General features: G+C 53.3%; 1 protein-coding gene across 2 annotated transcripts in view; it reads right to left on the bottom strand.

The window, feature by feature from the left end:
- The window catches only part of HPCAL1 (hippocalcin like 1), a 110,384-nt gene that overhangs the window by 54,234 nt on the left and 32,955 nt on the right, over positions 1-23,195 (bottom strand). The window contains exon 1 of one of the 2 annotated variants that reach the window (XM_032866838.1): positions 12,500-12,547. The exons of the other annotated variant lie outside the window; for it this stretch is intronic. The gene's annotated coding sequence lies outside the window, so the exon portion shown is untranslated. Of the gene's footprint in view, positions 1-12,499; positions 12,548-23,195 lie in introns of those variants that run through there. 2 annotated transcript variants of the gene reach the window in all.

Genomic DNA, 23,195 nt, shown 5'->3' with positions numbered 1-23,195 from the left:
CGAGCACAGGGTAAGTGGCTGTCCTCACCCGGCCCCCAGCCTCCTGGTCCTGCAACCACCCAGCACCTGGACAGCAGGAAGGCAGGTGTCCACCAGGGCCGGGAAGGGCATCTGAGATACCGTGAGGCTGGGAAAACCCCAAGAGAATTTCCCAGGGGGTTGAGAGAAGAGCAAAGTGAGCCCCCGAGGAAACATACCCCTAAAAGGCCAGATGGGGCATGGCAATCCGGCACAGGCATTCCATGACTTTCCTGGGCAGAAGAGACGGCTCCCTCCCTCTGGCCCCACAGAGGCGGGGAGAGCTTCCTCACTGCAGCCACCCCAAAGTGGCGTCTTCGTGCTTTGGGCAGATTCTGCCACTGGATCAGGCACCAAGTGCACTGATCAGGCTGTGGCGGTGTCCAGTGCCAGCCGTCCCCCAGTCTTGGGGGAAAGCATGGGCCGCCGCCAGCTCGGGAGACGTGCTTTTGGGAAAATCCGGTCATGATGGCGTTCCTCTGCCATGTCTCCCGACTCGGGATAGATGTTGGCTAAGAAAATGAAGCCAGTTGTGGCAATGACTTCCAACAGATACAATCAAATGATCTATTCCTGGATTCTGCAAGTACTGAAATGTAATTCAATTCCTGAAATGTCATTTGGAGCTGCTGGCGCGGGTGGCAGAGCAGCCCAGTAAACACGCCACCGTTCAAGCCCAAACACACGCACCGACCTTGAGACCTGGTGCCAGGCGCTATGCGGGAGGCCGGCTCCCGAGGAAGCCAGAGCCAGCAGGCCCTGAGGAACAGTGGTCCCTGGGAGGAGCCACGGCCACAAAGAAGTGCTGACGATGCCGCAGGAGGTGTGCCGCCGGAGAGACGCTGAGGACCCGCACTGAGCGCAGGGAAAGGGGGCTCAGTGCACCCGGAGGAGTCAGGGGGCTCTGCAGCCACGCCAAAGCCATCCCCAAAGTTCCACTGACCAGCTGATAGGAGGGGACCCGCCCTGCCCTTGGGGGCTCTGGTCCAATAAATGTGGATGCACATCAGTCATGCATGCACACGCACACACTGACACGGATATGTGCATAGACATACATGCACACTCATTTACATGCATGCACATAGATGTGCACCCCCATATACAGGGACATACACATATGCACACTGACATGCCTGTTGGAGATGCAGGCACAAGTGCACACACACACATGCACACATGTCTGCATGGCCCTGCATACATGGGCAAACACACACATGTGACACACAGACACATGCACACATATACACACACCCCGCGTGCATGGGCACATATGTACACACTGGCATGCATGAGAGACACATAGACATATGAGCGCATATGCACACACAAGCATGTGCACATAAGTGCATGCCGCCAAGTACACAGGCACATATGTACAGTGACACACACGTGTGGCATGAAGACACATGAACTCACATGCACACACGTACATGCATGCCCCCACCGGAGCATACAGACATGCATGTTGACATGCAGACACACACGTGCACACATCCCACACATGAGCACACGTGCTGACACGCATGTTAGCATTCGGACACACATGAGCGTGCACACTAGCATGTATATATGCCCACTGGCAACAGAGACACACATGTGTGCACACGCACAGTCCCACAGTAGAGAGGGCAAGGACCAGATGAGGCGCAGGGATCCCACACGGCACCGGCTCTGGTGTGAGGGGCAGAGGGCTGCCCCAGCTCCGGGGCCACCGCGTCCACACCCCCACCCAGCACGGACCCACGGCTTCCTGCGGGAGCTCCAGGCAGGGGCTGCGGAACAGGAGAGGACGTCTCCTGGCACTTTGACACATTCACGCTGGGAAGCTGAAAATGGACATCAGAACTGGCAAAACTACTCTTCTGCTTTACTGGTTTCTTTCTGAAGTTTATGAATTTTCAATAAGAGAGATATAAAAATTTTTGTTCAAATCACAACAACAAAGTGCCCCCTGAGAACCGCATCTGTCTCCGCCTGCCCTGCCTAGATTAAGTATCTTACACAATACGTGCCGCACATGCAGGGACCAGGTTCTCCTTAAGTCCTTGGCAGATGACAATAAACTAGAGGAACGACCAGAAGTCTCTAGACAGACTCCTCTCCTTCGGACTCCCCGTGGCGACACAGGGGCCTCTCAGAACAGGCAGGGCCGGCACCACTCCGTGTGGCTCCCGGCTCCCCTTGCTGGGCCGAACACCCCTCCTCACACACGGTGTCTGCCCTGCCACTGGCTGCCCCCACCAGAAAGTCCCAGGCTGGTGCAGCCCTGAAAACAAGGGCACTGTATGAGATACACTTGGGGGTCCCAGGGCCCCCAACATCGTCCATCTGACAGCCAAACAACAGTGTAGTCTCGGGGTGCTAAGTTCTCCCTGTGCCATTGCTGGGAGCCGAGATCCTCACGGTGGTGTCCACATCAGGGGGTGGAAATCAGGACAGCAGCCCGTGGGGGAGCCCATGGCAGGCAAGGCAGGCATCAGAAGCTTCCAGAAGTGATACCCAAGCCCTGAGGTGACAGAATGGGACTGCGGGTGGGCTGGGGAGGGGCACACCAGGATGGGCCAAAGCCACGAGTTTGGCACGCATGATTCCCCTGGTCCTGGACCAGGGAAGTGCTCTCAGGAAACCAGCCCTGAAAGCAAACAGGGAGACTGCGTTATTTGTGGGAGCCGAGCGGAGAGCTCCTCGGGTACACAAAGCGTCCCTCCTCGGTCCACATTCAGTCTGCTTGAGCTCAGGGAGAGGGCCTCTGGGGACACAGGGTGGGGACGCATGTCCAGCTGAGGAGGTCCTTCTACGGGAACGATGCTATTCCAGAAACCAGAAGACCTGGGGCTGGTCCAGACCAACAGTTCAGGACTCTCATACTCTGCCTTCTGGGAGCCTGTTCATGAGATGAGGACCAGAGGCCACTTGGATGAGTGGGAGCCTGAGGGACGGTGGGGTGACCTGTAAAGCCTGGTGTCTGTCAGCTGTCCTTACGACTTACTCTCTGCAGCTGGGGAGGGAGGTAAAGACTATGGGGCCAGGTAGACGAACCATCCAGATTGGGTGGGAAGAGAAGCAATGGCGCCAGCTGCAAGCCCCAGAAATGGCCGTCTCTGAGGAAGACCTGCCTATCCCTCCCCAGGCCGGCGTCAGTTCCCCCTGCCTCCTGTATGGAGTCTGGGCAGACGCCCCACCCGTGCACCTTGGGGCTGGACGGTGCACTGATTTCTAAGCACATCCCCAGAGTCAGAGCTCAGTCGGTGGCAAACAGCACCCCCGCCCCAGACGCGCGCGCACACACACACACACACGGGCCTGGGGCAGGTGCAGCGAAGATGGGGTCGCCTGCAGAGACAGCCAGGAGCCCACTGTCCTAGAACATCACAGGAGAGGGGCAACAGCAGGGACAGGGAACCTGAGTTCTAGCTCCAAGACATCCGTTTCCTCCCCTATAAACCATGTCGATGACCAAGTTCCGGAGCACGGGGACAGCCCTGCCCACGACTGCCTCTGGGGGCTGGGTCTGCACACATGCAGGCAAAGGGGCCACAGATCCCTTGCATCCAGCTCCCCAGGACTCGCGGTATTTCCAGGATGGTGGTCAGAGGGGACAGGACACACCCGCCCAGTGACACCGGGGTGGCCTCACATAGGAGCTCCCGGTTCAGGGTATGGCCAACTTTCATGGGCCCAGGCCCCAGCTATGAAAAGACAAGCAGTGGGAACTCATGAGGGAAGGGGAGGGGACCATCTCCTTCAAACAGCCCCTCCTTTAAGGGGGAGCTGCACCTGCTGGAGGGACAGCAGCGAGAGGAGAGAGTTCAGAACGTTCCAGGCAGGAGGAGACTCCTTGGCAAGAAGTCAAGGAAGGGAAGGGAAGTTTCTCGAAAACCAGCCAACAGGAAAGGGAACATTTCCTTCTGATAATCAGTGGACAGCCGGGAGGGTGCCTCCCATGGGACTTATGGGCTCTGTCTCCCCAGGGTCCCCTGCCCCCGCCCCTTGCACACACATCCTCCCAGTTTCTGTCTCCCTGGAAACCCAAGTCCAGATCCCGGCCCCTTCTCCCTGCATCCACAGCCACACCCAGGTAGCTGAGCAGGTCCCCCATGGCTGTGTCCGGCTCGCTGGGCCCTCCTCATCTCTCAGGGAAAACCGCCACGGGAGGGGAGCCCGGGTTGAAAAGCAAGCAGGGCTACCCCAAGCAGGATCCTCCTTCTGGGTGTCCCTGGAGCCTGCGCCCTGGGGCAAAGGCAAAAAGGACACCATTACCCAGTATCACTGTAGGCTCTTCCCAAACTGCAGCCTCTTCCCCACTCCCAGAGGCCCCCACTTCTCCAGGAGGCCCCTGTCAATCCCGGCCAGGCAGGTTCCCGGCAGCAGGGACGTCCCCCAGCCCAGGGGCCTGCACCCCACTCCATGCCCTAAATCCCACCTGCCCTCCCCAAACTGCTTTCAGACCCAGTAAAGGCCACCGCTCGCTGGGCACGGAACACTTTCTCCACGTTAGGTGACCATGACCTAAAACGGTAGGTGTGGCAGATCCATCTTTCAGACCAGAAACCCAAGGCTCGGGGATGGCAAGCAGCTCCCTGGAGGTCAGGCAGCCCACGGACGCTGACTCCAGATCCGGGCTCCGCGCCAAGGAGTTCACACCAGGGGTGACCTCGGGGCCCACTTAACATGCAGCTGCCTTGTCCAGCCCTAGAGATCCTGATCAGTAGGACCGGGAGGACGCGGGAGTCTACACCCTAGCCCGCCAGCTGCCCGGTGGGTCCGACGGAGGGCGGGCCACACCATTCAGAAACATAAAGACACCCCACACCTGTCACTGAAGTGGAATGCCATAAGGAGAGCTCAGACACCTGACGATGTGCCAGCACATCCTAAAAGGTCCCTTCTAGCAGCTTCTATGAACAGCCAAAAAAAAAGTCCCACGTGTGTCTCCAGCACCATCCAAGGCTCGGGGCAACAGGAACGGGCCTGCTGAGGCACAAACCTCCAGCCCCCGAGCCCGCGAGGGCGCACGGCTTGCTTCACACCGCAGAATTCTCCAGAGTCAGAAATGCTCCCTGCCACGGTGTCAGTGACCTCAGAAGACCAGCTTTAGGAGAAATCTGCTTCTCCGTGGCTCTGCTCGGCACTGCCTTTATAAAAAACTTAAAAATCTTCTCAGCTTCCAGTCAACTTCAGAAAAAAAAATAAAGTTAGACACAGGTTGGGATAGATGGAGACTGGGGCGGTCTAACTCGGGAAACCGCTTTCCCCTCTGAGCCTGGGAGTCTCCGCTCCAGAATAACACGACCGCGTCCTTTCTAATGCAGGAGCAAAAGCCACCATTGAAACCAGTCCCAGTGCTGGGCACTTCTTGCTGGCCAGGACCACGAGGGGCTGCAGCTTTGCCCATGAGAGGCCCTCCGTGCCGTCCGCACAGCCTCCAGGACTGCCTCCCTCCTCTCCCACCACCGCAGAAACGGGATCCGGTTCTGCAGATAAGCGCCTGGGGCTGCCAGGTCCCTCGTCGAGCTGCCAGCTGGCAGAACGTCACATCAGGTCACGGGGAAGGCCTCGGCCGCCCTCCATCCCCACCGCCCACCTCTCTTTCCTAAAGGAACAAAGAGCATCTAAATAAGGAAACAGAGACAAGCAGAAACGGTCCTTCCCTGTTCTCCCCACTGCTGGATGCTCCGTCCCTCACAGGCCCCGGAACGCCCCTCCACAGACATTAACCCCTGAGAACTCCAGCCTGACCCCTCTGGGAAGCAGGACCCAGAGCCATCCGGAGCTCGGCCTGCTGTCATGCCACCCTCCCTGGGATGCCCCCCTCGCTTCCTCACTTGATAGCCCGAGACGCCCGCCACACACCTGCCACGGGCTCCTCCCACCTGCCTGGGTCCCAGCCCACAGCTGCCACCCTCAGTCCCCACCACCACTCGAGCACCACCTGCTCCCGCGGATCCCGCATGTGTACCTGCTCACCTCCATAATGCTAGCATACAGTAGGCGCTCAATAAAGACCCATTGGTTGAGCAACTCAGATTCAGTGGGGCAGAGTCAAGTGGAACCAGCCCTACGCCCCTTCTCCAGCACTCGCTAGCTGTGTGACCCTGAGCACCTTCCTTACCCTCTGTGAGCTTCTGTGTCCCTGTTATGGTTGAGAGGGTAACTCCAGCTGATACCACGAGACTCAAATTACCTAAAGTATAGGAAGGCAACTGGCAAGCTTTCAAGGGCTACAGAAATGTTACCAATGTTATTATGAAAAGACATCATCACCATAAGAGAGACTCTAACCTTCCAATGTACCAAAGTAATCGCTGCAACAATGGAGAGCTTTAAACACAACGGTAAGTACTGTGTACACAGCTTAGGGAATCCGTTTAAAATAACCGGTGAATCATTCATCTCAGGTTCCCAAACACAATGGTTTCACAGCACCGACGAGGAGGCATGACAAACGTCCAGGGAGCTGGGACTGGTCAAGGTCTTTGGTTAGAGATTCTGTTGTCTGATAATTTGAAGCCAAGTAGGGTAACTGATTCAAATTTCAGAGAGCCATGACAGTGTCCTGGGGTGACCCTACACAGCAGGCTCACCCATCCTCAGGTAGTATTCTAGAAATAGGGCCCCCCCAACCAACAGGCTGGACAGGGAGCTCCATGAGAGCAGGGCCCACATCCAGCCACCTGCTCCCATGTGTCGTCAGAGCTCCGCAAACGCGGGGCACATGCCAGGAGCCCTGACATCTCTACTGAGGGAGGCTGAGGGACAAGGGATGAAAATGCAATTAAGAAAGTTCAAAAGGATGGGGCGCCTGGGTGGCCCAGTGGGTTAAGCCTCTGCCTTCGGCTCAGGTCATGATCTCAGGGTCCTGGGATGGAGCCCCATGTCGGGCTCTCTGCACAGCAGGGAGCCTGATTCCCCCTCTCTCTGCCTGCCTCTCTGCCTACTTGTGATCCCTGTCTGTTGAATAAATAAAGAAAAATCTTAAAAAAAAAAAGTTCAAAAGGAGAGAGAGAGAGAGAGAGAAGGGAGGAAGGAAGGAGGGAAGAGGAGAGGGAGGAGAAGGCAGGAGAGGAACAATGGAGAGAGAAAGGGAAAGAACCCCAAAGAATTCTTCTGGAATGTGCACAGGCCTCCACTTTCGTACTACGAAGATGGTTGGTCTCCCGTCACATAGGATTTGTTTTCCAAAGGAAAGTTTAGTGAAAGGATTGTTGTATTTTGGGTTTTGCTTTCCACTGTTCATCGTTCATAGCTGAGCACAGTAACTATGTGAAAGTCTCTCGTGCAACGGGAGAGCCAAAGCCCTTGGCTCACGGGTCCGGCTCACGCGTGCTGGGTATCTGGGGAACTCAGTCTCCTGGGGGAGGTTTCCTAAGCCCGAACGCCCTCCCTGTTTGACACCCTCACCCCGGGGGCTCCTAGGGCAGCAGCTCCGTGCAGCCCCTTCCAGGGACACGACCCCCATACCCTCCAACCCACCACAGAGAGTCAGGGCCTCTTCCCCAGCCCCATGCCTCCTCCATCAATGTGCCTTTTAGGGGTATGACTGCCCTCTCAAGACTGGGGGCCCTTGCCAGTATCCCACACCCCGCAGCACGAGACCTGTGGACTGTCAGGTGACAGATGAACGGACAGATGGAGAAATTAAAGGAGCCACTGATCCGCCCAGAAGGCAGACTCGCAGGTGATAAGGAAGTGAGTAAGAGGCAAGTTCAGGGGCCCCCAGGCCTGGTGAAGACAGCAGAGTTAACCTAGCCTTCTTTGAAAAGTGTCCATTAACGCATCAGTAAATATGGAGCTAAAACTGCCCACCACTGCTGCGGGTACTGGCCTCCAGGAAAGGAGCCACCTTACTCAGAGTGAAGAGGAGCTGTCTTGACCGTCCGCCCACCAGGCAGTGGCGTGAGGGTCAGGGTCAGGATCACGGGAGGCCAGGAATCGAGGGCTGTGGTTTGTCTGGGGTTGGAGAGTGAGGCCCCAGCCACCCAAGGTGGCCTGGGAGGTGGGGGTCAGGGTTAATGGTCTAGAACCTTCCTTTCATGGCCGCAGGGCTATAGGTGGGAGGCTCTATCTACCTGGGCAGAGGGCCAGAGAGACAAGGCCCCATGGCTTGGTGGCTCCCCAAGAAGCAGAGAGCAGAAGCAAAGTCCCCCGTCCCCACTCGAAGACTTGCTGCGGCCACACAGGCCATCAGGATGGCGGAAAGGAGAGAAGGCAACCAAGCCTCCTGGTTTCAGTTTCTCAGCCACGGCTCTACAACACCTCGCTTCCGTCCTGAGGGCTGCCTGGAGCCCCTCGCTGGCCAGTCTGCACCCCTGCTGCTAGCCGGTCGTCATCTGGGTCACCTGGCATTTCCAGAGACCATATTTCCAAAGGCTCTCTAGATGGTTATGGCCCTGCTTCACCCCCGCTTTTCTCTTCATACTTTCTACTTAAAAAAATGGGGCCCGGGACACCTGGGTGGCTCAGTCACAGTTGGGCATCTGCCCTCAGCTTAGGTCATGATGTCGGGGTCCTGGGATCGACTCCCGCATCGGGCTCCTTGCTCAGCGGGGAGCCTGCTTCTCCCTCTGCCTGCCTCTCTCTCTGACAGATAAATGGATAAAATCTTTAAAAACAAAAAAAAAAAAAAGGAGGGGGGCTCAACCCAGCGATCCCAACACCCAGACATCACATCTGTCCCCCATTTATAAAGTGGGACCAGAGGCATTGCGATCAGGGACACATGTAGCCAGAAACTGGAGCCAAACCCTCTTCTTTCATACAGCAAATCCCCGGGGCCCCAGAGAAAAGCTGTGCTCATCAGAGCTGCACATAGCAAAGCCGAGTTTGAAACGTGAAAGGAAGTGGGCTCAGGGGAAGAGGACGGGCAGGGGCTATGGCCCCAAATCACAGCCATGTTTCCCCCCCCAGGGGCAGAAGCTCTGGGGGGTGCAAACCTGGGAAGGCGTAGCCATGGCCCCCTCCACCACCTTCCGCTGTCTCGCTCCCAGCAAACACAACAACACACTTTCTCTGCCTAAAGGCGAGGGCACCGTTTCCTACAGGAAGACAGCTCTGTCGTTATCACCGGTGGGGATGGGACTGCGTGGAGGAGAAAAACACGGTTTCTTGATCTTCTCTCCACTGCAGGCGGGCAAATGACAGGAGGAAATATCACTGTTCTGCAGACACCTCGCGGGGAGGGAAGGTCACGATGTTTCAAAGAACCTGCTGGTTCGGAGGCGGGTCCCCATCTAGAGTGATCCAATGAAGAGGCAAGAGGCACCTGCGCTCTTCCTAGCACACTCCTTGGAGGAAACGCATCGTGAGCGACGGTGTGAAACCCATCAGGGCAGAACCGCGCAGCGCAGAGCCTCCTTCCCGCATCCACCCAAGGGCGTCTGCTGCACCTGTGGCAGCTTCCTGGCCACGGCAGCCCCGCAGAAGGTGCGAGACTCGGCCTCCTGGCACAGCTCACGCCCCCAAGGAAGAAGTAAGACAAGCTAGCGCTGCCACGTAATAAGGAAAATGCACGTCCAAGGAGGAGCCTGGGCAAGACCAGAGTCGTGAATTCCATCCCCTGGCCCTCACCTGCCGAGGCTCTTCCTCGTCTCCTCCCCGACCCCTACCCCCACCCCCAGGCTGCCTGGACTCCTGTGCTCCCAGCACACTGCCTCCGGCCCCCTCCCTGGTCCTCCGGACGCAGGTCCCTGAACAGACAGCCTGGGAACACCAGAGCAGGTGCTCACCCACGAGTCGAGAGATCACTATTTTAAACAGCTTTGCAAAGGACGTTACGTGAGGGTTTGTGGGATGGGAGCAGGGCCGGTGCAAGCCCCTGAACATGGTCAGACTGGAGGAGTGTGCGGGGAGAGGCCCACACAGGGCAGGGCAGGGCAGGAGCTGGACCCAGGGGAGGTGGGCGGCTGAGACCTGGGGGAAAGCTGGGGCCACGGGGCCCAGGACCCCATGGGAGAGCCCTGAGAACAAAGGTGAGGGTTTTACCATATACCCACCGCTCACTTTGTACCACCAACCCTGGGGTGCCCTTTCCTGATGGCCATGCCCCAGGGTGGTGTGGATAGAGGGCACAGACCGACTATGGCACCAGACAGAGCTGGGTCCCGGTCCTACCTTTACAGCTCGGCCCAGCCGCTTAGCCTTTCCGGCTGCCTGCAGGATCAAGGGGACTGTGTGCGTGATGCCACATCCGGGCACCTGGCACAGAGCAGTGCTGCCGCTGCCGCCCCCCCCCCCCACCCCCCCCCCACCAACCCAGTGCCCCCCCCCCCCCCCCCCCCCCCCCCCCCCCCCGCTGTCCTGGCCTGCCCCTCCCTGCCTCAAACTTCTCGGCTATCCTTTGACGCCTAACTCAAGCCCCGCCCACCAGGTCCTCCCAAGCTAGAAGGGGTATCCCATGATGAACTTAGGCGCTGTGTGTCTTTAGGGAAGTTACCTAACCTTGCTGGGCGTCAATTTATGTATAATGAAACAGAGACAGTAAGACCTGTCTCGGAAGGTCTCTGCTGGAATCAGAAGAGCAAATGAAGGAAGGAATAAACAAATAAGAAGAGGAAAGGGCCTGGCGGGGAGCCAGCATGCGACAGGCGTCAGCGACATCAGGACTGAGCCCCTCGAGGGCTGGGGAATGCAGACGTGGGCCCATGTCAAGGACAGGCACGAGGCATGTTCTCCTCCCCAGCTCCTTTCACAGCGTTTGGGGCAGGACGGATGCTCCGTGACGCAGATGGCGGGGGGTGGGGGTGGGGGGATCTCCACGCACGCTTGTTGTCACTGCCCCTGCCAGGGAGTGGAAAGCTGATTTCCCAAGCCCTAGGAAGCCCAGAACGTTGGAGCTGGTGCCTCCATCTGGCCAGGGGAGGTCTACGCAGGAGGGAGGGCGGTGGAGGGTGGCCCAGCTCCTCAGAGAGAGGGAGAGCCCAGCCCTGCACCTGGGAGATGCTGTGCCTTCCCAGATGTGAGGCAGGGGCCCTGAGGATCCCAAGCCAGGGGGCCAGACCCTGAAGGGTGCTTCCCAAGGAGAGAGACAGGCCAGGTGGGGGTGGACTCAGGGCAGGGGCCAACCTCCCTCTCCCTCCTCCTGTTCGCCCCTCACCTTCTTTCTCGCTGTCTCTGCATCTCCCGCACCCCACCCCCCGCATCCCTTCCTCCTCCTCTCTCCCTCTGTCCTTGGAGAGCAGTCGGGCGTCACGCAGAACGTCTTCAGGCTGCTTCTCTCGCCAGTTATAAACAAGCATGTCTTGCCGAAAGGCCAACAAATCGCCATCATCCCACTCAGTGCAGTTGCTGAGGTAAATTGCTGGTTTGTGACTAATGTTCCTGGGGAAGAGAACACACTCTCCGAGACAGCCCAGCACCTCAGCCTGGGGCTCTTCTCTCCAAATAAGAGAAAATAGGTACCGATTTCCAGGACCCTCAGAGCAATGCCCTGTGCCCCCCCCCCCCGCCACACACATGGAGCCAAAGGAAACTTGCATAAAGTCATTACTTATCTACTTAGAAAAAATGCGTACATCTAACATGGAGTTTAATGCTCCCAGGCCTTTGCAAAACTAGCTTCTCCATCTCCCTGGGCGGGAAGCAGATAACAAAGGAGGTCAAGCCCTTATCGATTTTCCCAGCCAGTCGTCGGGTATTTCTCCACAAATTTACACAGTTGCAGACAGTCTCCAGGAAGAGCTGTCTTGACAAAACACCCAGTGTTGCTCTCCACTTCCTTTTCAGTGACCAGTTAATGCTGTGACTCTCCCGCAAACTCCTATGCACCCTTCAATGCCCAATCCAAATGCCCTCCCTTTTGGCTGCCACCGCCCGCCTCAAGAAGGTGTCCCACCACTGCTCCCCCCCCGGCTTTCAGAAGGCCAGTGCAGAGGCCCATCTGTCTTCTGACCTCCCACAGCCAGTGAGCTACAGGGGCACAACGACACCGTCTTCCCCACCATGTGCTCCAGAGCACCTAACCAGACATGCCTGGTCCATGGAGGAGGTTCAGAGGGCTTGACAGGTGAAGGAGCTGGGAGGAGATAACAGCAGTTTGCAAAACTAAGGTCACATCACAATTTTTCACACTAGGCCCATGCACAGGGCTGCACCTTTAGGATCAGAAGCCCTCGGGAAGTCTAGGTCACTTGTACGATAAGCCCCCATCCCTGCTCCCCACCCCGGAGCTATGCAAGAACCCAGAGAGAGGCAGAAAGAAGGTCTGAGTAGTCAGAAGCCTGTCCCCGCCTTGACAGTGCGGGGCCTCAGAGTGTGAGGCTGGCGTCGCCTGGCGAGCCAGGAGCCTCAATTTACTCCTCCGTGCAAGGACGACACTGATGCCTCCAGGACCCCTTGGCAAGGGAACCTGTAAGGTGCCAGGAGGAGGTAACAGCATTAACTGTTATCTGACCCAGCATTAACTTGGCAAAGTCAGCCTCGGTTTGCACCCCGAATTTCTGAGATCTGTTCACGGGAGCTGTGGAGGGGAGGGACCACTTACAGTGCAGGGGAGAATGAAGGCACTGAGGCTCCCAAGAGGTCTGTAACCTTCTACTGGCAGTAGAAGGCACTCAGAAAACACCTGTGGGATGAAGGAGGGAAGGGACGATGATGAGAATGAGCGCACAGCTGATGGACTGTGCGTAGGGAGGGGGAAACAGAACCCCGCTGGGCCTGCAGGGCTGCAAACAAAGACCTGTAAGCCGCAACTTGGGGAGAGTGAGCTGAGAGACGATAAGGAAAAGAACCGCATGATGTTGGAACACACTGCAGCTGGAGGGTGAGCACCCTGTCGCTGGAAGAATGCAAGCCCAGAGCAGATGAAAGATCACTTCATAGAACTATAATACAGCTAAAAAACCCAAGCATTGCGTGGGTGCTTAGAATAAAAACTCTCTCAGTCCCTTTCTACCTGACTTCCGGCATTCTACATGCTAGGCCAGGGGTCAGCAAACCTCTGTAAAGGGCCAGAGTAAATATTTTGGGCTTTACAGGTTATGGGTCTCTGCCCCAACTCTTCAACTTTGCCTACTGAGCAATAGTTGCCGAAGATAATGACATAAATGACAAATGAACGTGGCTGTGCCAATAAAACTTTATTTGCAAAAACAAACAAGGGGCCAGATTAGGCCCTGGGCCCAGATTAGGCCCTGGGCCCCTAGTTCTAGAGGGATGATTTCGTCAAGTGAAGCTGTGGGCAACTGGTAGTGTTGGCTCCCCCACAAGTGTCTAGCAGATAATACACACTGCTTTGCCCTCAGGCCCAATTTAAATCATCCTAGGCAACCCCCAATTTCTTTGACCTTTTACCATTTATTTTACTATTCTTGCTTCATTTGCCTATGTTTGAAATTTTCTGTCATAAAAAAGATTTAAAGAGAAGAAAGAAAAGAAAAAGAAGGCTTCCCAGAATCCAGACCCACGTAGAAAGCTGACCGTCTCAGTCCTGCCATCTTTAAACCACCATAAGCCACGGGGCCCTGAACCAGGGCCCCCCACTGCCAGCACTGGGACCAGACACAGCAGAGAGAGGAAGGATGACCATGTCAGAGGTTTCTCTACAAGTTGAGGTGCCTTTTCAGAGGACGCTCTTTTCTCCTGCGATCACACTTTCCCTTAACGATTGTTGCTATGAAAATGTCCCTTCTATCACAAAGAATAATTTAGGTGACAATGTTTTATGCCCTTATGTAACAAAAGTTAAAGGTAGTAACCCTATATGGGCCCTGATTAATTAATTAATTAATTAATTAATTAATTAGTTTGTTTGTTTGTTTTTGCCAGTTCGGATCCTAAAGTCTGGGAGCTCCTGCCCCCTCCTTGGGTCCTAAAAATTGACTTTCCCTCAGGCTTCTCTTCACCACCCCCAGCCTTACCCCTCCAAGACCCAATCTCCCACGTGAAGCACCTGTGTGATGCCCCCAGGTCCTCTGCTACCCCCAGGATGGCTGCAGCCCCAGGGTGCCCACGGCAGAGGCAAAGGAGTGCAGGGGACCTGCCTTGTCATGGGATGCCACCCTGACCTCATGGTACCATGCTCAAGGCATGTGCAGAGGCCTTTGTTGGTTCTCAAACAAACCTTTGAGGCTAGCAAGACAGAAAACTGAGGTACAGAAAGGCCAAATGACCCGTCCATGTTCCTCCAGCAAACCAACCGCAGGCAGAGAAGTGTGTCTCCACTGACGGCCTACCAGCCCCAGGCAGTGCGCAGTCTCTCTGCCTTCATCTTAACCTGGCCGACCACACATCTCTGATACCCTCTGACAGCAGGACTGATAAAGTGTCATCTTCGCTTAGTCTGTGTTTTCAGTGACAGGTTCAAATAAAAAATTAAGTGTCTAACCTGCTCACAATTTTTTTTTAATGTCAAGAATGGTACCCACCTTTAAAGAACTTACTGGCTGGTCAGAAAGACTAGAAGATTCTTTTTCATTCTGCTCCAGAGAGTACAGAGAGCTGGAACCTTCCACATCTGGAACATTCCAGAAGGCCTGGCAGAGCAGGGAGACTCCAACAGTGCTCCTGCTGGTAGTGCCAGGCCTTAAGTTCCTTCCACACCTCTCTGTGGAGGCCTGAGCTCTCAGGATCCCCCAATATTGAAACCAGTTCCCCAGAAGACAGAGAAGAAGGGAAATGCCTGGGTCTTACACTAGCATGCATGACCTGTGCCAATGGAACCAGTTGCTGATGGGGGATGAAGTCAATTGTTTCCAGGATAATTAATTTAGAATCAGACACAAACCTACTGGAAAATCAGTCCATTAACGAAGAGACTCAAGACCAGAATGGGGAAGTTTCAGCAATATGTGGGCAGGAATCAAGGTATATTCTATATTCTAAGGGGCTTAGGGGATTAGGGAAGGAACAAAGTCCCAAACACGGCAAGGGGACCTCCATGCAGAACCTCCCTCTACTAGAAATCTGAGATGGGGACAAGGGAAGGGGTCGGAGAGGAGAGGTCGAGGGTGTAGTGTGGATAGGCAGCAGGGCTCCTGGTGTTTTATTTTTAAAATAGTAGCTTTCTTGGGGCACCTGGGTGGCTCAGTGGGTTAAAGCCTCTGCCTTTGGCTCAGGTCATGATCCTAGGCTCCTGGGAGCAAGCCCTGCATTGGGCTCTCTGTTTGGCAGGGAGTCTGCTTCACCCCCTCTCTCCCTGCCTGCCTCTCTGCCTACTTGTGATCTCTGTCTGTCAAATAGATAAATAAAACCTTTGAAAAAAAATAATAGCTTTCTTGAGATACGATTCACAAAGCACACAACTCACAGATCTCAGGTATGCAACTCAGCAATCGCACAGAGTTGTGCAGCCATCACCACAATCAACTTCAGGACATTTTCGTCTCCCTCAAAAGACACCCACACCTATTAAGAGTCACTCCCATTTCCCTCCAAGCCCCCAGTCCCAGCTCTGGGCAACCCTAATCTACTTCCTGTCTCTACAAATTTGCCATTCTGGACATTGCACAAAGGTGAAATCACATAATCCGTGGTCTTTCATGACTTATTCCATTCACTCAGCATATTGTTTTCCAGCTTCTTCTGTTGTATAGCACGTGAATGGGACTTCCTTTTCATTGCCAAGTAATATTCCATTCTGCGGATCTAACACATTTTGTTTACTCATTCATCAGCGGTTGGACACCTGGCTTGTCTCCACACGTACGAGCATGTTTCATGGGAATGTGAGTTTTCCTCTCCTTGGGGTGTACACCTGGGAGGGGAACTGCTGTGTCATGTGGGAACTCTCTGTCTAAACTTGTGAGGAACTGACAGGGTATTTTCCAAAACAGCCGCACCAGTTATACCCCTACCAGCAGTGTTGAAGTGTTCCAAGTTCTCCGAGTCCTCGCCAACACTTGCATTTATCAGGCTTGTCGACTCTAGAAATCTCAGTGGGCGTGAAGTGGTATCTTGTGGTTTTGATTTGCATCTCCCTGATGACTAATGATGTTGAGCATCTTTCCAGGGGCTTGTACCATGGAAAATGCCTGTTCAAGATCTTTGCCCTACTTTCAATGGATTATTATTTTTTTTAATACTAAGTTCTGAGTTCTTTATTCTAGGTCCAAGTATAGAATACATGTGACTTGCAAATGCTGTGTTCCATTTTGTGGGCTGTCTTTTCACTTTCTTGATAGTGTCCTAAGTAGCACAGAAGTTTTTAATTTTGATGAAGTCCTATTTGCCTATTTCGTCCTTTGGTCATTCATCCTTTTGTGATTATATTCAAGAAACAACTGCCTAATTCAAGGTCCAGAAGATTTACACCTATTTTTCTCCTAAGAGTTTTATGGTTTTCGCTCTTACATTTAGGTCTTTGATCCATTAATATTTATAAATGGTGTGAGGTAGGGGTCCAACCTCATTCTTTTACATGGGACATTTGTTGAAAAGCCTATTCTCTATAGAATTACTTACTACCTTTGAAAATCAATTGACTGTAAATATCAGAGTTTATTTCTGGAGTTTGAACTCTATTCCACTAATCTATATGTCTCCCTTTGTGCCAGTACCACACTGTATAGATTACTATTGCTTTGTAATAAGCTTTGAAATCAGGAAGTATAAGCCCTCCTACTGGGTTTTTCTTTTTCAAGACTGTTTTGGCTATTCTGGGTTCCTTGAATTTCTGTATGAATTTTAGAATCAACTTGTCAATTTCTGCAAAGAATTCTGCTGGAATTTTCATAGGGAGTTGTGCAGAATCTATAATTTGGGAATGATGCACTCTTCATAATATTAAGCCTTCTGATCCATGAACATGGGATGTCTTTCCATTTACTGAGGTTGTTAATTTCTTTCAAAGTACATTGTCAGTTTCAGAGTAAGTCTTGGACTTATTTTGTTAAATTTATGCCCAAATATTCTATTCTTTTTGATACTACTCCAAATGGATTTTTTTTTTCATTTAATTTTTAGGTTCTTCACTGCAGTGCACAGAAATGCAATTCATTTTTTGTATCAGTCTTGTATCCAACAAGCTTACCAAAATTGTTTATAAGCTCTGACTGTTCTTAGTGGATTCCTTAGGCTCTTCTATATGCAAAATCATCTTGCCTACAAATAGTTTTAATACTTATTTCCCAACCTAGATGTCTTTCATTTATTTATGGGGTTTTATGTTTTTGGTTTGGTTGCCTGTGGGTTTTTTGTCTGTTTGTTTGTCTGCCTAACTGCTCTCTTTGACTAGAACTTCCAGTACAATAAGTGGCAATTGTGGTCATCCTTGTCTCAATTCCTGATCTTAGAGAGAAAGCTTTTAGTATTTCACCATTAAGTAGACATTAGCTGTTATGCGTTTAATTTAATTTATAAATTTCAGCCTGGAATTGATAATATTATAAGATTTCTCTTGAGTAGTTAAGAGATCCTTAAGGAATCACGTAAAATGTTCTATATGTAAAATGAGCACAGATGCCTCCCTGAACTTCCCTTGGACTATGGGATGTTCAGCATTCCCTGTGAGGAACAGGGCCTGCCAGGTGCTTGTGGGGGGCTGGTCTCCAAATTCACCAAGACTCAGCCATGCTTGTCCTCAAACCTGCCTACACAGGTTGTACTTATGTAATTACATAACAATTAAATTTTATGTAAACCATTGGAATAGGAGTTAAAAAGGAATTGTTTTTATGAAACAAATGTTGGATATTTGGGGACGATCACTGCTAAATTAGGCATGGACAAAAATCACTGTATGATATTGGGAAGGTGTTCCCTATTTCACTTGATAGAAACAGAAACTGAGAATCAAAGAAAGTAGATGGGGCATTAAAAGGTACTACAAAAAAGGTTCAGTAGACCCATAATACAAGAGAGGCGTTGGTCTTAAATCAGGCGACAAGTGGAACAAATGCATGTTTCATGTTAAAATAAGACGTTCAGGTATGTCTGCATCATTTTTTGATCCCCTCTTTACTGATCTTTTTCAATCAAGCAACTCACTGCCAGGGTCGATGGCACTGGAAGAGGGCTTCTTCTGGGACATAAATATAATGGCAGTTATTTCGGCAGGTGTGACAAGATGACACTTTTTTTCTAACTCCCTTTTACTATTTGGTTTTTTCAAAACATTCCAGTGAGTACGCATTGCTTTTACAGCAGAGAAAATGTGTAATAAAATACTTTTTTTTTAAAGACCCAGATTCTATTACTTCCTGCTAACAATGGGAAGGAATCCAGAAATGCCACCCTGGCCTGGCCAGCATTGTTTCTGGAGCCGACGAAGCACCCCAACGTTAACGAAGGTCAACAAGAAATACAGAAAAGGAACAATACAGAACACCAAACTAATCAGGATTCCCTGGCTCAAGTGCATTGCCATTTTCTTTGCAAGCTAATTAACAGTGAAATCGACTCCCTTGATTTGGCTGGAGCTGAGAGAGGCCCCTCCGCGGAGTTCTTTGGTTCACCTGCTGAAAGGCAGGCTTGCTTTCGGAAGAAGGTTCAAGTAACCCCACACCAGGCAAATCTCAGTTTCCTGGGAGAAGACCAGAATTCAGAGCGTTTTTGCAGAAACACAGTATTTCTGCTTAGCTCCACACCGGATGAAGCCCTCCCCATACCTCATCAGCGCAAATCATCAGCCATCTGGGGTCTATGGTTCTCAGCTCGGCTGCCCATTACCCCAATGCGGGGGACACTCTGCAGGGCTCATTCACTCCAACTGGCTCAGGACTTAGGCTCCCTCAAAAGGTGTAAGGAGGTTTGTTTTGTGTTAACAGTCTCAAGAAGACAGATGGCCTCCCGACTCAAAACAAGAAGTCACAAGAGGCGGTGCACGGTGGGGGAAGGGGGCAGGCAGGCAGAGTTAATGCTGGGGACGGAGGGAGCACCTCCAAACGCTGGTCCTGAACGAGACACACGGGCATTTGTACGTCTGTCTCCTTCTACCTCCTGGCCATCCCGGGACGCGCGTTCCTATAGGACAGCAGGGGAGGCCAGACTTGCCCCCCCCAACCACGTCCCCCGGCAACACCAGCACCCTCACTTCCTCTGAGAGAAAGGCACAAACAGAAATGTGCCAGGGCCTTGCCCTGACCTGGAGAGCTCTGAGTGCACCACGTGTGCACACGTCAGACACACTCAGGCTCACACTTCCATCGTGCCCACAATTACTCCTCGTGCTTTAGGCAGACAGATCATCTCTGTGAGTGCGTGTGTGTGTGTGCAAGCCATGCCAGAAACCTTCCCAAATGTGGCCAAATTCTCAGTGGTCACCCCTTTGGAGGCAGGGGGTATTGTACAATATGAATTCATTTCCTACTTTAATTTTTTAAATATTCTACTGTGAATATGCATTTTTCACATTTCTGTTCAGAAAAAGTTCAAGTGCACAATCTTTTTTAAGATTTTATTTATTGATTTGAGAGAGTGATAGAGCACAGAGGGAGAGGCAGACTGCCCACTGAGCAGAGAGCCTCATGTGGGGCTCGATCCCAGGACCCCAGAATCATGACCCGAGCCAAAGGCAGAGGCTTAACCGACTGAGCCACCCAGGTGCCCCTTGGTGCACAATTTTTAAAAAAGTCTTTCTAAGACAAGTAGCGCGGACAGCCTCCTAGCAGGACACACTATTAACCTCGCCCCGATTCCCTTCGCAGCACTGAGCACGAGGGCCTCCATGTTACACGGGAACGGAGTGAGGACGAGGGAGCCCACAGAGCGGCCCAAGGTCGCCCGGCCAGCCCAAGGTCAAAGCTGGCAAAGGGGTTGTCCTCACACCTGGGAAAAGGCTTCTCTGGTGTTTCCCGAAGGCAGCGGGGAGCACAAACAGGAGGAGAGGGAAGAAGGGGAGCCTCTTACGCGCGGTGAGCCAGACGCCTGCCCGTCTTACTCATTTGATTATAAAATATTTCTGAGCCACCAGATGGTCTAACAGCGGCTGCGGATGCCCAGATACTTTTCTTCATTTCTCCGCACAGGGCTCCATTTCAGGGACCTGAAGAGTGATATCCAAGAAGCTGTTCTGGAGTTCCATGAAGACAATAACGGCAGAATTGAAGAAACGCCCTGCAGTGCCCCCGCTTCCCAGACACGAGCCTGTTCACGCTTCCCAGATCAGCGGGCCTTGGGCTAATCCCGAGACGCCGGGGCGCTCGGGCAGAGCCTGCCGGGGCCCCTTCCCGCGCCGCTGGCCGGAGATCGGAGCTCTCTTACATAATTAATCCCGGCTCAGAGGCGCAGCACTCCGCCGGCTGGCGCGGGACGGCCGTGGGGGGAGCGGACATCAAAGACCACATCTCCCTTGTCCTCCAAGATCAAAGCCGCGGGGTTGATGAGTTCACCGTATCACTGCCTCTTCTGCTCGGCTTGTCCTGCCTTTTTTGTTTCTTGTTTTAGTTTTTAATAAGAGACCCTTCATCCCTGCTCCTTCGACAGCTCAATAACCTAGTTAAAAACACAACAGGTCAGGGCTTTCCACGGAGGCGCGAGCCGGGCTCAGGCTGCGCTGCGTGTGACTTCAAAGAACGGGTGCCCTGATGTTCTCAATAACCCAGAGAGCCGCGCGGGTCTTCCTGAGCCGGAGGTTGGCTCTCAAATTACTTGCTTAGGAAGAGTGCGGCCCCAGGCCATTTGTCCAGCCTGCACCAGAGAGACCCAAGACGGACCCTTTCTCTCTCTTCTCTGGTCCCCCCACGCCCCTCACCCCTGATCCACCTCCCAACACGAGAACAGCAGAGAGACTTTATATGCCACTGCGGCTGATCTGAACATCCCTCCATGAGGATGCGTTTTGTTTCTGGCCTTTGGCTTTAGTCGCTTCCAGCTGGATCACTCTGAGCCAGCAGGGGCCTCGCTCAGTCCAGGGTCTACAGTCAAAGGTACCTGCAGCTTGCAAACCTGTCCCCCAGGTCCTCTACCCAAAGCCACTCCTCACCCTGAAAATGCTAGCCTTCCAGAAACCTCCAAATCCGGAACCAGAAGAAAGAATCCTGGGAACAGTAGGACTGGCTTACGCAGAAGTCAGGGGGCAGACACTGGGCTACTCCCCTGCCTGGTGGCCCACCACCCTCTGCCAAGAGTCCTGGGGGCGATCAGGTGAGGTCAGTCCTTCACACCCTAGTGAGAATTACCAGTGGGTTTCACTCCTCTTGCTCCAGAAGAAAGCCACTCTCTGAGGATGGGCCTTAGTGGAGGCAAGGGAAAGGGGGGTAAGTAATGAGTGTGCTGTGTTTTAGGAAGTGGGACAGGCCTCCACGGGCTGCTGGCATGCACACCTTACGAAGGAACAGTCTCTAGCAGGAGGGACACGCTAGGGGAAGGGATGCAAAGAGGAATAAAAAGGAACAAATGTTTCTCTTGTCCTAAAACTCCACCAATCTCAACCCTGACCTTAGGTAGGGGAAAGGAAATAGCTCCTCCTTCTCCCTCCTGTCCCACATGGGACCCTGACCGGGAGCAGACCATCACCACAGCCAGTCGTGTCTCTGCTGCGTGGCTCAGCCACGCCCCGGCTTGAGGGTCCACCTGCCCGTAAGGGGGATGGAGGCCGCTGAGAGGAGAAACAAAATAGCCATGTACACGCCACAGCCTTGGATTCGGGCCACAGGACAGACAGAGAGAATCCTCAGAGGCCAGGCCAGAACGTTCTGGCCCAGCCCCTGGAAGGCAGACAGCCCAGCCTGGGAACATACTGGTCCTTGACCAGTGACAAAACAAAACTCAGCTAGAGAAAGAAAGAACCACAGAAGGAAGCTTATCAAGAGGCTTCAACATATCTGGCTCCTCACAGCCCAGACACCTTAGCATATGCTGTTCCTTATGCCTGGAATGCGCCCACCCCAACTTCTTCCCATGCCAAACATCTAGCATACTTAGAAGCCCAGGCGAGCGCACCTCCCTGGGAGGCCTCCCTAACCCTGACCAGGCTAGGCTAATTCGTTCCTCCTGGAGCTCTCTGGGCACTTGTCCCCGTGGGCGGTATTACGTGTGTACCCCCTCCCTGATCGGGCTGGAGTCTTTATCACCCGAGGCCAGGACCCAGAACTATCTGGCCCGGCACAGGGGATGCTGGGCTGTGGCCTTGGAGAGAATGCGGTGAGCCCCCCACCGCACCCCCACCCCCGGGGAGAAGGAACACAGCCCCCACCTCCCACACTTGCTCAGTGTGGAGTCACAGAATCCTCACCAGCCATGAAATTCCATCCTAATTCACACCGAATCCCACCTAAATGACACCGACAGCACCGCTGTGAAAGGATTAAGTTCAGATTTGGGGATCTCTGCGAAATATTTGCATTTTCTCCAGGGTAATCGGAGGGGGCTGCCCCGAAGACAGTGGCACTGTTGGCAAGGACCCCCCTACGCCCCCCACCCGCCAGCCCCTGCTCCGGCTACTGGCCCCGCCCTCCCTCAGAGGTTATAACAGACAGAGCAGCCCCAGAATCACTTCCGATTTTAACAAAGTCAAGGTCTCCCATTCAGGTTTCTGGGTCTCTGGGCAGCTGCCAGCCTATCAGGGAGAGTTCCTGCTTAAAGACCCCAGACCTGGGGCGCCTGGGTGGCTCAGTGGGTTAAAGCCTCTGTCTCCAGCTCAGGTCATGATCCCAGGGTCCTGAGATTGAGCCCCGCATTGGGCTCTCTGCCTCGCAGGGAGCCTGCTTCCTCCTCTCTCTCTCTACCTGCGTCTCTGCCTACTTGTGATCTCTCTCTGTCAAATAAATAAATAAAATCTTTAAAAAAAAAAAAAAGACCCCAGACCCCACAAGCCCTTACCCTGGGGTCACCACCAAACCTGACAGAGAGGGACTGATGGTGTGAATATAGTTCGGTCTCTGCCAGGATTTCCATTATGAATCCAGACCCCTGGGTCATCATCAACCCAGGCTGTCAGAAAAACTGCCCAGGACAGCCCATTGAAAGCATAACCTTACTGAGATCCTGTGTCTAGATGCATTACAGTGAGCGGGCCATCACATGGAATTCATTTGGCGTTTAAGACAGATCCAATATAGCATCTAGAATTTATAACAGATGTTTGGGATGTGTTTGGGCGGGGAACGATTTAGCCCCGAGAACAGAAGTCTGAGGGTTAATTAAGTAAAATCATCATGATTCTAAAAACTCTTTCTTACCCAGAAGACAATAAACAGGACAGGCACGCAGATACCCAGATACGGGAGAGGAAAGGGGCTACAGGCATTTGGGCTGGCTGGGGGGCAGGGCCAGGAGGAAATTTACAGGGCGTTGCAGGACAA

This window comes from Lontra canadensis, unplaced genomic scaffold (assembly GCF_010015895.1).
Source record: "Lontra canadensis isolate GAN:19392208 unplaced genomic scaffold, GSC_riverotter_1.0 scaffold32, whole genome shotgun sequence".
Lineage (NCBI taxonomy): Eukaryota > Metazoa > Chordata > Mammalia > Carnivora > Mustelidae > Lontra > Lontra canadensis.
The sequence above is the reverse complement of the archived record's forward strand: the minus strand, read 5'-3'. Positions and strand labels throughout refer to the sequence as shown.